The sequence below is a fragment of the Megalopta genalis genome, chromosome 2 (genome assembly GCF_051020955.1).
Source record: "Megalopta genalis isolate 19385.01 chromosome 2, iyMegGena1_principal, whole genome shotgun sequence".
Lineage (NCBI taxonomy): Eukaryota > Metazoa > Arthropoda > Insecta > Hymenoptera > Halictidae > Megalopta > Megalopta genalis.
The window spans coordinates 18,169,969-18,185,201 of NC_135014.1; the positions used below are offsets into that span (position 1 = coordinate 18,169,969).

The window sequence follows — 15,233 nt, forward strand, 5'->3', positions numbered from 1 at the left end:
CGTGCATACAATTAAGTTCTTTTGTATACTGAAGATCCACAAGCTACCAATGAGTAAATCTAGGTTGACAAGAACAGGCCTTCTCGATTCGCGTCGACGAATGCCCGATTATTTGCTTATAAATCGAAGGCAGGCACGTAGGGCGGCGTCCGGCAAACAAACAGCTAAAATTACAGCTCGGTCGTGCGCGTAATTGCCGTTTATCTTGCGTGTAGAGTAATTTTTTAATCGTCGTGTTGTGGCACCGTAAGCGTCTTCGGCCCGCGTCACGTGCCTTTTTATCCGTGTTAAGCAATGAGACAGAGAGCCGAACAACAAAACTCGCGGCGCGTGTTATCCATCGATTGGAAAAGTTTTCTGCCGGTGATAGACGGTTCCTGGAAAACACTGTTCGGAGAAACGAGGTGGCCGGACAATAACTTATCGAAATGTGCCATTTAAATGTTGTTGGGGTGGCTATAAATACGTTTCTACAAGTCCGCGCGCGATCAGAGCCGGCTAGCCTCTCGGGAAATGATCGTCGAAGGGTTTTATTAACGCTGGAACTATTGAGCACTGAAAATTGCTGTTCTAAATCACTATGCCGCGAGAATGGGAATTTATTTATCAGGTTTCTGGCGATTTTCTACGTAACACTGGGCAGAGCGGACAAAATTGGTCCTTGGCAATTAGTGTCGTTAACACTAACTACCAAGCTCCAAACGCGCCTAATGTATACTGTTTTATAACAATGACAAGGTTGGATTTATTTATACTTTTTATTTATACTTATTTATTTATTTATTATTATTCATTTATATTTTTTACATTTATTTATATGACTTTTGCTATAATATGTGCTTCAATGAAAAAGTTCATATAAAAACGTCTAACAAAAACATTTTTATAGCATCAGGAACTGTAAAAGAAACAATCAGAAACCAGTCATTTTGACTGGTTTGATAGTTCCATTGTTAACAATACTGCAAGTATTTTTGATTCGTGAGGACGCAACATTTGCAGTCTTAATTCATCTATTTTTTACTCATTCATTCATGAATAATTCATCTACTTAAATCATCACTTAATTCATCACGTAATTCATTGCAAGTCAAATTCATTCATTTATGATATAAATTCAGCATTTCGCGAACGAAGTTATTTTACATGTTTTTTTTCTTAAACTTGTGCAACGAAAGTAAAAATCAATGTACAATTTTAGTCCATGTATCGATGAACACGGGCTAAAGATGAAACACGTGTACACAGCTTAATTTGTAGCGGTTCTCGTTTTAAACTCATGGGAAATAATTGCTATAATTTAGGGGCTCTTCCAAAGTGCAACTCTATCCGCAAGATACCGTAATGAAGCTCCAGCCCATCAATTCGTTTTCTAATTAGATGCCAGGTTTTTTTACTCGGTCTGCAAAAACTTCTGGTACAGATGATATCAGCCCCATGCTGCAGCGAACTTCGGACAAGTATGAAGGTATTAAGGATGCTCACAAGTAATGACAATACTTTCAGATTGAGTAAATAAGCGTTGCCGCAATTAACCTGTACTAGATATTAAATAAAATTTAATGCACCGACATCGAAACGTAAAACTGACTTAAACGACGGAAGAGCAATCGATTCAGGTGTTGTTCGTTATTCGTTGTTCGTTGATAGCGATAAACAACAGGGGCGGATACTTTACACAAAATAATCAACTTCGTAAAGTAAATATTCTTTATCAAAAATTTCTCGAAATATTGCAAATCTAATCTTTTTCGTTCGAGCGTTAAAAGGACGTTTACAAACAACATTCCCTTCACAATGATCGCCGAAGTTCCACCAATCAAACTTCGAAATCTCTACACTATTTCCATCCGTATTAATTCGATAGTTGTTCGAGGAACAGGGATTTAGCAGCGTTCAATGCCGATAGATTGTCGTTCGCGCGTTTCTCTTGTTCTCCTCATTCTGTTATCGTTCACGTTATCTGCCGGATAAAGACACAGAGAGACAGAGGGAAAGAGGGAGGAAGGTGGATGGAAGAGCGGGGTGGAGCTTTTGGTATCGAGCCAGAAATGAATTCCCGAACAAACTGGCCACTGCATTGTGTCCAGCGCAACAAGATAATAGCTATCTCGTCGTTTTCCAGAGATAATTGCTCCTTCTGGTTTCTGGAGCACCGATTACCTCGACGAGGCCGTTTCGATTCCTCCGTCACCATACGAATTTCTCTCCCATGGACTCGTTTTTCTATCGCTATTATTGGCCGTCGTTCTATTCTCGTTTCTCGGACCCAGTCATGGAGCCGGGGATTATTTCGAGATGCATCTCGTCTGGTGTCGTTTCACCGTGCCGCTTCTTGCAACTGCGTTTCTGTGGGCCGAACTGGAACGCTGGATCAACAGGATCCTCTCGTCTTACAATTTATTCGACGCACAGTTTGACCTCTGAAAATGGTTACGTTGATTTTGAATTTTTGTAGGATATGCCTCGTTGGTTTTTCCTTGTTTTTCCGTCTTGTTAGAGTTCACTGCTCGATAACGATGCACTTTGGTCTTCGTTGCGCGACGCTAGAGAGGGAAAATCAGATTTGAAACTGTTCCTTCGCAGAATTCATTGTCACCATATTTTTATGCTGAAGTTTTGTCCTTTTTGGAGAAAACGAGTGTTATTTTTGCTGCCAAACTTTATATTTAACTCTATATCACTCTATTTGATTCTTTTATGTTCAGATAAATATGAATTTTAGACGCTTATTTAGACGCTTGCCTTTTACATTAATTTTTAAAGCGAATTCAAACATTCCAATATTGAAATGTTTGTGTAATTGTTGCACGTTGAGATCGTAGATGCAGAAAACCAACTCATTACTACGTTTATTTAATTTTTCAATGTTCAAGTCTATTCGATCTTTATACAACAGTCCCATCAAACTAGCGACAACTCAAACATTTAATTATTAAAATATTAAAGTCTGTGTTCATTCGATGCACTTTGAATTGCGGATCTTCGTGCAAAATCAGCATGTTGTGCATCAATTGCAAGTCACGGGTGTTACAAACAAATTCCCTTCTCTCTTTAAAAGTTAGAGTACGTTGAAAATAATGTATCGATCCGACCAGCGGTCTTTCAATCTCACTTTTGTCAAAAGTGCATAAGATCCGCGGTTTGATCGAAACAGCATCAAATAGTTAATTTTTGAAGCAGCTTTCGAAGTTTCGAAGTGCAGCATCCCGGAGCGTGTCTTGGGCGTATTCGATTCTCCGTTAAAATCCGACAGAACGAACACTTTGCTTAGAAGTTTGTGTACTCGGTGCTTAGTGTGTTCCTAAACATTCGGTGCTCGAGCAGAATTCACTCATCGAAACCAAGTTCCTCCCCTTTGCCGGTGTCGCGGCGTCTATTTCGTCCTATTTCGAGGACGAATACTTCAAGACTCGCCTCTGGTGCTCGCTAAACTGTAAAATACACGATCGTTCAGTATTCTGGAGGCATTATAGGTCGCTTTTACTCAGTTTCGGAACGGGAAGCGGTGACAGTTCGACCGCATGATGCAATTTTTTCGAGCTATGTCTGTCAGCTACGCGTATATCGAATAACCGGGTTAGCTATGGTTCACTGTTACACCGGTGTCGCTGCCAGTTTTCTTGTTATTCCGCGATTGTGCTTCCAAACAGCTGATTGCAGCTTCCGCGAGTGCCTGCAGTTTATTCTTGATCCCCGTAGTAATCACAGTTACTATATTTTTAACCAGTTAGCTGTGGCGCCTCCTTTTCGGAGCACCCACCTATGCGTGTCGCGAGAATCAAGCGATGATGAGTATACTTGTCAAACACAGAGTAAGTGTTGCCATCCAATAAAATATTGGATCAAAAAGACGATTTTATTCGATAAAATTAACAATTTCTCATTACTAATGTTTACTTATTAACATATTATATTATATGTTATATATTATATTATTAACTCATTCAATATTAACATGGCACTTTGGATGCACTTTGGCATCTAATGGATGCATATTGGATCAAAAAGACGATTTTATTCGATAAAATTAACAATTTCTCATTACTACTGTTTACTTATTAACATATTATATTATATGTTATATATTATATTATTAACTCATTCAATATTAACATGGCACTTTGGATGCACTTTGGCATCTAATGGATGCATTAATGGCACTTTGCACGTCGAACACCAGTATCGTCGTTTTTGTCTAATCTTATTTTTATAAGAATGTAAACATCTCCGTGTAGGATTGATAGGTCCAAAAATATATTCGAAACATCTTGAAATTTGAGAATATGTTTTTGTTTTCACTAAAATTACAATTTAAATAGCCAACGGTCACTGCTTGTTACGCGCGACGAGCTGTACTCGTCATGACGCAAAATACTGCCCCTTCTCTATGACGAGTATACTCGTCGAACACAGCTAACCGGTTAATCATAATCTCTGCCTCTGATCCATCAAAAATATTATAGTTGGTAAAAGTCTTGAATAAATCGATAATTAATCAGCGAATAAATCAAGTTGCACTTTTGCCGAGAGATTTAATGCAATATTGAGTGCCGGTAAATGTCTGTACATTGAGAAGCTATCTGACTCTGTATTAAGATTATGAATCATTGTAACCGAAGAGATTACGTACCAAAAGCTAACAAAGATAATTCATTTAGATTTTGAAATTCTCGATACGATAATCTACGAGCTCTGTACTTTTGGCTCCAGTAATCTTTTGGTGGATTGACACTAAACATACCGATGATTGACGTGGGATCAAACTGACTTGTTTTTCAAATTAAGTTACTTAAGAAAAGACATAGCATTCTAGGCGTTCCTATGTTCCCATTTTATGAGCGAAAATTAATTATGAACTGAATAGTAATAGTAATAATAATTAGAGAGAACTTGGATTCCTTTTCTTTTTCTATGCAAACGTCGAAATCTTTCATCCTCACTGTTTACTACTGAAATCATTGTATGATGATGGATATTCATTTACACTATGTACTTGATCACTTCCATCATAGTCGGTGTCAGAACAATTTTTGTCCTAATTATACATTTCTTCCAGTAATTTATTGTTTCGTGAAAATTTTCCCATAGTTTTCAAGTAATTTCATGGGAATATTTCTGCAGATCGCGATAAAAAACAGAATCCCGATTTTCTAGAAGTATCACGGCATAAAATAACGTTTCCTCTGTAAACGTATCTTCTTGACTAAATGCGAAATATTTTCTGCGATGCAAGAGCATCGAAAACAAAAGAATATCGATATATACAAGTATCACATGTTTTTATAAACAAGCGAAGATATCGTTATGGCCAAGTAACAATATGAAGAACAAGAAGAAGTAAAAGAAGAATGAGAAAATTGTGCAAATATAATACATGTATCTTATGGCAACGTTTGTGCAACGTATATGTACGAAAATGTACATTAGTTTTTAAAAATATATTTGAACTAAACGAAACTAATATACAAGATACAGTAAATTACAAGTTTACCTACGTGCCGTGGGAGTCAAAATGACTCATCTCGGCATACGTAGGTGTACTACATAAAATTTCACAACAAAAAGACAAGAATAAAGAAAATTGCTTTATATAACTAATTATTTACATATTTTAGAGAAAGTCGTACAAAATTAAAAAAGAACAATAAAATGTACTGAAAATGAGTAATGATTATAACAAATGTCAAACAAGTGATCTTGACCCCCCTTCTCTTCTAGCGCCAAATATATATTCCATTTGTTATTTTGCTGCAAACACGAAGCTTTTTAGTTAGACGTTTAATTACTTTATTTCCACGTGTAGTTACTGATTAAAAAAATATGCTGTTACAGTATTAAAATAGAAGTAATCTTCTATCTGTTCAACGATGAGTAGACAACTAACTTATCTTTCACTGGATAGTGTCAACACATTATTTAGATTTCAGATAATTACTCAAAAACAGAAAAAAAAACAAAAATTTGTCTAGCGTCCCAGAAACAGCGTTTTATCAATTAGCACGACAAACAGAGTGTCAAGTAGCTGGTCTTCGAAGTCCTCGTGTAATCAGATTATATTTTATGGGAGCAAGGATCAATTAAGATCTTTAGAGGTTTACTATTTCAGCGTTATTATTTCAAACTATTTTAACAGCCGCATCATCGTTTGAGGATTTTGTGTTATACGATTTATGATCAATTGATTTATGATCAACCATCCGTTTAACCAGTTAATTGTTGCGATCTCTTTGAAAATTTGTCGCAAAAAGTAAGCGATGAAGAGTATACTGCCTAACTCAGACGCTGTATAAACTTTTCTCATAATGATTATTTATACATTTTTATTTGTTCGTTTTATCTGGTCTTGGTCTCCAAATATTCAAAACATCTTCAAATTTATAGGTATATTTTAGTTTGCATTAAAATTACAATTTAAACAGTAAATTGTAACTATGCTTTACGCATGACGAGTAAACTCGTCATAACACGAAATACATATTGTCATTTCTTCGTGACGAGTATACTCGTCGAAAACAGCTACCTGGTTACAGCTGCCTGGTTTACCTAGATTGCAAAACCACCGCCACAAAAAATACCGCAAAATCAAATCTAGTTAACAAAATCAGAGCCAAGGAGTTCTCAAAGATGTCGCGATAGAAATTAACATTCAAAAATGGACGGAAGATCGTGTCACCTCGACACCAAGACCGACATTACTGGTTCAGTTGACATTCAGTTGACAGTCTTCTCACCCTATGAGAAAAGTTCTGAAAAGAGCATAAATTCTTCATCGAACTTCCAAACGATCGCTTCCAATTCTCATATCCCAGGATCGTTGAAAATGAACGAAAACTTGAATAAAATGTCTGTCATTTTCCTAAAGCGTCACTTAGCTACCAGTCAAAACAAAACCAGTCGAACAAGGTTCGCCGTCAATTCAGCGAGACGCAAATTCATCCAAAGAATCGGAGATAGGGTGTCGCATGATCGACAATCGTGTCCGAAACGAAAGTTAGCATACTCGAAGAGCATCCAGTGATATCGTAGCTCGTACCGCCGATTCGAGAGAGAGTCCAGGGGGCAAACGCGCCAGGGTGGAGGGAAGAACCGCAGCCTAAAAATAAGCGGGACCCCGTTATCAGCCGGCCGAGGTTTACACAATCCTGTTTGCACAATACTCCACGAAGCCGTGCAACAATGCTACGCTGACTACGTGCCTACACGTGGAGGCGTCACGAGATGAAGACGCTAACAACCACGCCGTTGGCATGGGTGTTGAAACATTCTTCTAACCAATAGCACCCAGCTCGTCCATCTAACTCGTGGCTACTCGTATTTATATCCGTGGCGACCTTGCGCTGAACGATCGTGAAAAGGGACAACGAGGAAGGAGAACGTGAAAGGGACGTTGACCTGCTAGCGATTCCTATCTTGCCATCGTCATCCTAATGCTCTAGGTGCATTCGAAATTTTAACACCGAAAGATTCATATTTTTGCTAGGATTAGGCTGTGGATCTCTGTACGAAAAATAAAAATTGACTTTGTAATTTGTGACAAACAATAGGTAAATAGAGATTTCGTTATTTCTTTTAATGATTTTAACGAGTTGTTAAATTATTCTCTACTGTCTCTTTCATCAAACTGTTTTTGTATTAAATGCTTAAATAATAATTTAGTATTAAATGTCATGTATACTTTTGAGAAATGCGAACAAAATCATTATCATGTAAAAGTCGTACATTATTAGTCTTTTTTTTCGGTGTTAAATGTATAGTATCCTCTCATGGATGTTTACAAAAATATTATCTTGGAAAAATCGTACACTACTATAGTCTTTTTCGGTGACAAACGCGTGTTCTGTTATAAATCTGAACAAAAATATTATCTTGAAAATTTCGTACATTTTCTAGAATATTATAAGCATTGCATTTTCAACCAACGACAGGTGTAAAATTCAACTGATTTTCTTCACCAAGATTTTATTGTACCATAACGTAATTCTGAACACGAGAAAACGATGTTAGTACAATTGAGCCTTTCGTTTTGAAAGTGACATAAGTCAGTTTACCGTAATGAAAAGTGGTGATTTTGTAACGTTTATACGAAATTATTTATACTGAAAAAAATATCAGTATCCTAAGATAACGAATACAAGTAAATCTTCTCGAAAGTTAGCATCCATATTTTGAAACGTGTTAAAACGCAAACCCTTAAATATATCGACTTAAAAACAAAGTGACTTATGCCACTTTCAAAATAAACGGCTCGATTAAAACACAGCAAAACCATGGTTATCCGAATCGATGGAAGAAACCGTAATGTCTGAACATTAAGGTTTCTTCCATCGATTATAATAATAATATATAATAATATAATAATATAATATAATAATAATAATATAATAATAATATAATAATAATAAAATAATATATAATAATAATATAATAATAATAAAATAATATATAATAATAATATAATAATTTTCATCGATAATAGAAAACTCAGCGCTAGTATGATAAATTAGTGTTGTGTATCTCCATAAATCAAAAAATATCAAAGTTCGTATAATCGAGGTACAACTGTGATTACGGGAAAGAATGAGTATTTTAAATCGAACTGCATCTTCTCTCCGCCACGATAAGGCCAACCGGGCCGATGCAGCAGTACAAGTACAAAGTCCAGCATATATATTCCTATAAAAACCGAATCCATCGATTCGCCGGCGAAATCGTCGTGTATCCCGAAGCGACCGGTCTTCCAAGACGGCGAGGCATTCCAGAGGACCAATCGAAACTGGATTTCCACTTTCCTCGGGCTCAGTCGATTCCAGTCTGCCCGATAAATCGGTTCCGGTAGCATCGCTCGCAGCGATAAGGGAAATATTGTTTTCGTTGGTTTGATCCCGAATTTGCTTCTGCCGCCGCGACGTATCAGGCAACGTTGATTTGTGGACGTCCGCCGCGAATGATCCCTCGGCAAACAGTATGCACCGCGTGTTTTCCAGCGAGATGACGACGCTTCTCTCTTCCTCCAACTCTCTCACTCTGTCTCTGTCACCCGACATGTAAATTGTTCCGGTTGACACGGGTCGTATCTTATCGGCGATTCACAAAATATGTACAAGATACAAAGCCGTTCGCCTCGTTGCGCGCGGGTCGACTGGTTCAATTGTCTGCGATCGCTGCTGGACAGTATCTCATTAGGGAGGAGCCTGGTCTACGGTTAAATCACTTTTCGCCGAATTCCTTAGATTCGCGATCCGTCGGCGTTGGTCGATTCCTCTGTAGCGTCGCGCATCGTCTAGAAGTCGGACATTTCTTTTACTATACGCGCTCGTCTGATCCTGTTGTGGTAAGTAGGAACTATTGTGATTGCTCTTCGTTTTGGAAACTGTGTCTGTAATGTGTACGCTAGGTGAAACCATTGGAATACCTTCTGAGAATAGGTATCTTGTGGATGCAGGCTCGTTGTTGGTCGAATTTTGAATGTAAAAGTCAGCTGTGCTTTTTGGGAATTTTTATAGCATTGCATGTACGGAACGATGTGGAACATTGTGCTGAAGATGATGATAGATTTCATGCTTCCGTGATAAAAATAGTTTTGGAACAGTAGCAAGGTAAAGAGAAATTAAGGATATCGGTATACATTTCTTGAAATATGATATATACATCTGCAAATTGCTCTTTGGTTTCTCTGTGTTGCAACTGATGAAAACGTTCATACATTTCGAGAAGAAATGTCTTGGCAATTCTAATTGCGAAAGAGAATGTTTAGATACTTCGGACATCGTGTTTGCAAGAACGATGCGAACGGAGATCGTGTTTTCAGTGCAGGCGTCAGCAGTTGCAACATTGTGGCAGTTTTTGTAGTATCCGATGATGATTTATTCCAAGGATGACTCGAAACTCGTGCCAATAATAACTGACTTTCAATTGTGTATTTAACAAAAGCTTCATATATAGATTTTCAAACAAGTTGGACGCTCGGATTTACGAGCAACAGCCGCTTTAAAAGTCGTATATAATTTCGATTCGTAACTCTTGAAAGACATACTAGAATAAAATACCATCAAACGTTTCCGATAGAGTATAGTATATTTCAAAATCGAATACGATGTTCATTTTGTAAGTCTAATGGAACGAAACGTTTATGTTCTCATTTATGTTCTTCTGTTCTTCGACCAAATTGACAGCATCATCAATTCAGCTTTCGATATGGTTTGTGCTGGTTCATCACGCTTCGACCATGATCTTTTTCGATTAATATTATTGTAAGCGATCCATTTGTCATCACCAGTGATAATTCGTTTCAAAAAAGGATCGATCGCATTACGTTTGATATGCGTATCGCGAATAAACTGATTCGTTGTGTTAAGTGAATTTGTGGAACCCAAACATCGAGCTTCTTAACAAGTCCGAAACACCTCATGTGACATTCAATTGTTGTGTGTGATACATTTAACCCTTTTGCAATCCCTCGCGCAGTTATATGACGATTCGATTCAATTATACCATTCATTTTGTCATCATCAACTTCAGAAGGTCGATCAGAATGTTGGTCACATTTAAGTGAAAAATCTTCGGAACGAAATTTTTTAAACCAATTCTGACACGTGCGTTCTATTAAGCGATCGACGCCATAAACTTCACATATCTCTTTGTGAGCCTCAGCCGTTTCATCGTTTTTATGAAAATGAAAAAGTAAAATGTGTCGAAAATGTTTATTTCTGCATTCCATGTCAAAATCGATAGCAAACTAACATTTGTAAACAAAACTACACGGAATTTGTTTCTATAGTAACCTAAAAATGTCAACTACTAAATCTGAAAACAAAAAAATTATAACCCTAACAGAAGAATGACAATACTTTTGAATAGTTTCCGGTATAACCATGACTTTATTTTGTAGAACGAATAAGGCACGTCTTTACTATACCGTCACTGATCCTATCGATTTTAAGATAATCACCTGATCGAGAGCTACAAAATTGCATTGTCATAAGAATTCAAGGAAGAAATATAAAAGATCATTTTCGCACAATGAGATACGAAAGTATCCGAACGCCTTTTAAAATGGAACAACTTCTTTATAATTGGATCAAGCGATCTAAATTTTTTTTAAATGTTAGAGGAGATGGTTTATTGGAAAAGTTTACTAAAAATGTGTTTACAAACAACCAAAACATTGTTTGAAATGGTAAAAAAATTAAAAATCATGTTCTTTCATCTTTCTTATCTGAGATTCTAACGAAAATGTAAAAATGCGTTTTGTAGATCTCGATAATTTGTATGCATATCGAAAAAATCATTTATGCTTAAATGAAAATGCTCAAAAAACATGATCTTTTATTTTCTTTTATCATTCCAACCAATTGCAATTATTAAAAACAATTTCTTACCCATTGTCTCGCAAAATAAACTTCCTAATATCTAGAAAAAAAAATTTAGATCATTTCGCCTAATTATAACAAGAAGTTATTAAAAAGTCTTCAGATACTTTCGTGTCTCGCTATATGATCATTAGATAAATCCCCCGGATTTTCGTCGAGAAAAAAGTTTCGAAAACCGTCCGATCATCCACGATCGCATACCGATCACACGCTGCCGTGTTTACGTCTATGCGTCGACGAAGTCAGCTTAATAGCTGCCTGGCGTAATCGCTATATTAACGAGCAGCACGCAGGGTTGGTGAACGGTTCGTTCGGACGGGGTACCGATGCGGTGAAATCGGTGAAAAGTCGCCGAGGTCGACGATATTCCCAGCCCCGTTGCGCCGTACAGTGGGTTGGTTCGTGCACGAAGGTCGACCGGCAGCATTGAGAAAGGTCAAGGTCGGCCGAACACGGCGAACAATCGGCACGTGACGAACGTATCAAGCTCGGCCGAGAACTCCGGCCAGCTGCCCCGTTGTTCGTGTGGCAATTTAAACGGGCTGATTGGCTCCTTTGCCTCTGCGCCGGAGCCTAATCAGCCGCGAACAAGTTTTCTCAGGACCAATTCCACGCGTCCCGCGTCGGTGCGACCGCGTAAATCTTCGTCCACCGACTTCTCCCGACGCCCCCCTTGAACTTCAGTTCACGTCCATTCATCGCGCCGCTCCCCTGTTCACACACTGTCCATTCACTGTCGCTGCTACCGCCGATCGATGGACAGTCAGGTGACTTCTCTGTTTCGCGAAATCTCTCGTTGCTCGAGCGAACGAGATTTCTCTAAACGGAAAAGATAACGTCCGTGCTACGTGCTGGTGCTCGATGACAGTTAACGTGAGTGCGTGAAGAATTTAGCATACTCTGTAGATAGGGGACCATAAATGTGCTTCCGTTGCTCGAACATCCGCGCAACGAATCTTCTTAAAGAGCATCATCGAGATCGATCGGTGTCTTTATTTTCTTTTTATTATTCTCGCTGATCTAACGTAATCTGAAAATATTAGGTCTACCGGGAAGTTCTGTCTGATAATGTCATTGCAAATTTCGATAGGTATGCACGTGTTCATTCGAGACGTATATTTTTGAAAAATGTTGCTCACAAATTGCCGTCACGCTGGCAATAGGTCAGAAGTATCGACGGAAATTATATTGTACAATAAATAATTATATATTATTATAGTACAATATTATTTACAGTACATTATTTATAGTACAATAAATAATTATATATTATTATAGTACAATATTATTTACAGTACATTATTTATAGTACAATAAATAATTATATATTATTATAGTACAATATTATTTACAGTACATTATTTATAGTACAATAAATAATTATATATTATTATAGTACAATATTATTTACAGTACATTATTTATAGTACAATATTACTAAATTTATGAACAATCTATTATTTCCTTTCATTTCTTAAACGGGCGGAACTTTCCGGTAGACCTAATAATTAAGCTTCTTTCGATGCCAGATTTTCGGAGTAACGAGCTCGAATCACATATTTCCCGATACTTTACTGTTTGTTATTGTTGTCATGCTTATATGAATCGTGGACTATGTTTCACATTCATTCGGACAAAAGAGTTAAACAATACATGAGTCACAGAATTCGTCAAGAATTAATCTCTGCTGCGATACATTAATATTTCCAGAATTCAACTGATCGCTAGAATATGACTCATGATGTAGGATCCAAATTTTTCAGTTGCTGTGCCTTTCATCTGTTTTCGGGCATTATTTAGCTTTATATTCATCGAACAAGACATATTAAAAAATTTTCATTGAAAAATAAACGAAATAGAAGAATGAAAAAATGTTTGTATTAGAAAATAAACATAATAAAAGAATAAAAGAAGGTTTGTATTAGAAAATAAACACAATAAAACAATAAAAAAATTGTTTGCGTTAGAAAATAAGCAGAATGAAAGAACAAAAAAGTTTTATTCAAAAATATAAACTAAATAAAAGAATAACAAAATTGAAAAATAAGCGAAATAGGAGATGAAAAAATGTTTGTATTAGAATATAAACATAATAAAAGAATAAAAGAAGGTTTGTATTAGAAAATAAACACAATAAAAGAATAGAAAAATGTTTGCATTAGAAAATAAACAAAATAAAAGAACAAAGAAGTTGTCTTATTCAAAAATATAAACTAAATAAAAGAAGAACAAAATTTAATATGTCTCGTTCGATTACTATAAAGTTAATTATACCCGAAAACTACCTATTCCTTCCTATATATATCTATCATCATCGCAAGAATACGTAAGCCTCCTCGTGTTCTTCCAAACTTTCCACTGCTTCATATTCCATGCATACATTGTGCTGTGTAATCTATGAAATTCAAGTGCTTTGAAGTCGATATTCATTCGGTTCGACGAACGTTCCGCAGGCTGTACAATTTTACACAACAATGACTGATCGGTGAACACGTTCCGAAAAAAGCGTAAACTTGTACTCTGATTTCCCTCGATCCTCAAATCGGTAATGCTATCAAGATGAAACTATTTGCTAGATAGCACGGTTCCAAAAAGCGTTTGACCGCCAGTCCACACAATCGAGACGCTCTCGGTCGCTATCACGTGGAGATTTCTGGACACCGCGCTGTTTATCGCGGGCGTTGTTTTCTCCCTGATATCGTGAGCTCGCTGACTCGCTAGCTGTTTCCGAGACTCTATGCGAAAGTTCGCTATAATATCAGTGATTCATGCGGGCACCGTACAGTTTCCAGCCGAGATTCGTCTCGTCAGGGATTGATCCGCGCTCCTCGTTCAAGAGATCGAAGAGTCCGAAGAGATCGGTGGCTGCCGTTGAAAATCGACATCGCTAGAGGTGACTCGTAACCACGATTTTCTACCATTGCTAGTACAGTCAGAATCGAGAAGGGGTTTCGCTTTAGTTGACCAGTGTCGTTCGGAAGATAAAGTGCAATAATTAGTAACAGAATCCGCAATGGGGATTTTATGCATTTATGGTAAAAATGGGTGGGTGAAACTGAAAACAGTGACAGGATTAAAAAGAATGTCGGTGTACCAATGTCAACTCATTAAAATGAAGAATGAAGGAAAGGAAAAAAGAAAATTGTACTTGACTTGTTTTGCGATCGATGTATACAATTTTTATTTTGCACAAAGATTCTCGGTCTAGTAATGAGATTGTCGTATATTCATGTTAGTTAGGCGAAGGTGCTCTAACACCTTTGGTACGCTAACTATAAATGAAGAAAGTTTGTTTTTGCGCACCGCACCCTCAGTTTGATATGATTTATTATTTATTTATATTATTATATTATATATTTATATTATATATTATTTCATCGTGTATGATTAAATTTTTCATTTATCTTAAACGCAATTTTCGATAGTGTTAATATTCAATTGAATAATACTCCTCAAGATGTTTACGAGGACATACAGGAAAGAGTAAAAATTCTTACGAACTTTCTGTGACTTTCTTTCTGTGACTTATTCTATACAGAATAGAAGTTTTTGCTGAATACAGACTTTCAAAAATCTGTTTCGAAATGCTGGGCGTTGTGCGAACATCCCGCTGAATCGTATCTGCATAATTGTTGCGTTGAAATGTTGGATAATATATGCCTGCGCAATCGTTTACCCAAATCAAACATGCTACGTTAAAATTTTCATTATAGATCTGAATTCCAATTCGAACCTTAATTAGGCAATGCCAATTTGCAATGATTGCGGACCTTTGTGTAAAATAAAAATAGTTCGCAAAAATTCTGAGACACAGGAACCAACTAGAATATCTCTTTTTCTCTTTATAGTTTCGATGTAATT

General features: G+C 36.9%; 1 protein-coding gene across 8 annotated transcripts in view; it reads left to right on the forward strand.

Moving 5' to 3' along the window:
- Nucleotides 1–15,233, forward strand: part of LOC117219368 (monocarboxylate transporter 12) — a 53,992-nt gene that overhangs the window by 16,152 nt on the left and 22,607 nt on the right. The window contains exon 1 of one of the 8 annotated variants that reach the window (XM_076518633.1): nucleotides 8,781–9,334. The exons of 5 other annotated variants lie outside the window; for them this stretch is intronic. The gene's annotated coding sequence lies outside the window, so the exon portion shown is untranslated. Of the gene's footprint in view, nucleotides 1–8,780; nucleotides 9,335–12,222; nucleotides 12,246–13,485; nucleotides 14,266–15,233 lie in introns of those variants that run through there. 2 more of the 8 variants (XM_076518636.1, XM_076518634.1) reach the window with 2 other exon arrangements.